General features: G+C 55.6%; 1 long non-coding RNA gene across 1 annotated transcript in view; it reads right to left on the reverse strand.

Moving 5' to 3' along the window:
- LOC103588959 overlaps positions 1-845 on the reverse strand; it is a 1,794-nt gene extending 949 nt beyond the window's left edge. The window contains exons 1-3 of the long non-coding RNA XR_550351.1: positions 800-845; positions 515-703; positions 242-307 (exon numbers count right to left, since the gene is read on the reverse strand). This is a non-coding gene — a long non-coding RNA (uncharacterized LOC103588959). The remainder of the gene's footprint in view (positions 1-241; positions 308-514; positions 704-799) is intronic.
- Positions 846-1,212: the final 367 nt, after the last annotated feature.

A 1,212-nucleotide genomic window follows, 5' to 3' on the forward strand; every position in this document is an offset into this window, starting at 1 on the left:
CATCTCACACCAGACAGGTAATTTGCCCAATAGGAACCACCCCGTCCTCCTGGCTATGCACTCCACTCTGCTTAATCCGCCCCCCCTTCACCTCCCCTGTCCCCAGCCATAACCAATATCTCTGGGGCATGCTGCCAATAAAGGTCAAGGGCCAAGGTATTAGGTTAACCAAAAGAAACTGCCACTCTCTGACCTGTTAGGCATTGTCAACCAGTCATCGCCCCATAAAATAAAAACTCACCTCACAGAAGGCCAACGTTCCTGGCTCCAGTACTCAGCTGCTGGTGATGCTTTGCTAATGTGCAACCTGGGGAACATGGCAAAGAAAGTAGGTCACAGTTCAAAACAACTTATTCCTGGGCACGAGCAACGGGTGAGGACTTGACTGCGGTCAGCCAGGAGTAGTTATCGTCAGTTATCGCTTCTGACGGCACTTCCTATTAGTGATTTCATCAGAGCAGTCAAGCACCTCACCAGCCTCCACTACTGCTCCAACCAGAGACCTGGACATTACCTGAAACTCATTTCGAATCGCCTTAAAAGCAGCCACCGTAAGCACGTCTCCACATGGGCGTTCGTTTCTGCATACAGCACCCGCTCAATTCGGGGTTAGGACTGTGGGTGGAGCAGCCGCCTCGTTTCCCTTTGAGGTTCCACACTATGCGAGGTGATCCGTAACGTTAAGTGCATGTAAAATTCACAACTGTAAAACCCCAAAAAGAAAAATCCATTTCAGAGCACTGAAGGCCACGAAACTGCAACTAAGTTACGTATTAAGCCCCAGCAGATCAGGTCTTACCTCATCGCGGGACGCCGCGTCTGTCTTCTCATCCTCTGCACCTGCCGTCCGGGACACGAAGAAATAGAGACAGAAAGTGAGCATGGCTTCCGGCATGTCCGTCCACACCAGCCGTCGCGGGTCAGCGAATGCGGCCAGTAGGCCTAAGCGTCCTCAGTTACCGCTCGGGACACTTCCTATTACTACTACCGGGGGAGCCCAGCCTGTCTTCCTCGTGGTCCCACCGAAACCCTATCCACGTGGAGCGCCCTCGGGGTACCCACCCTGCGAGCACTGCCCACCTCCCCAGCTCTCCGGGGTCCGTGCAGTCCCCGCGGCGGGCGGGAAGACGCAGAGCCGGCCTTCACGCAACCCAGGCTCCTGCCGGAGAAACGCGCGCAGCCCGTGAGCCGCGGCCCCGCGAGACGCCAACG

This window comes from Galeopterus variegatus, unplaced genomic scaffold (genome assembly GCF_000696425.1).
Source record: "Galeopterus variegatus unplaced genomic scaffold, G_variegatus-3.0.2 Scaffold632, whole genome shotgun sequence".
Taxonomy (NCBI): Eukaryota; Metazoa; Chordata; class Mammalia; order Dermoptera; family Cynocephalidae; genus Galeopterus; species Galeopterus variegatus.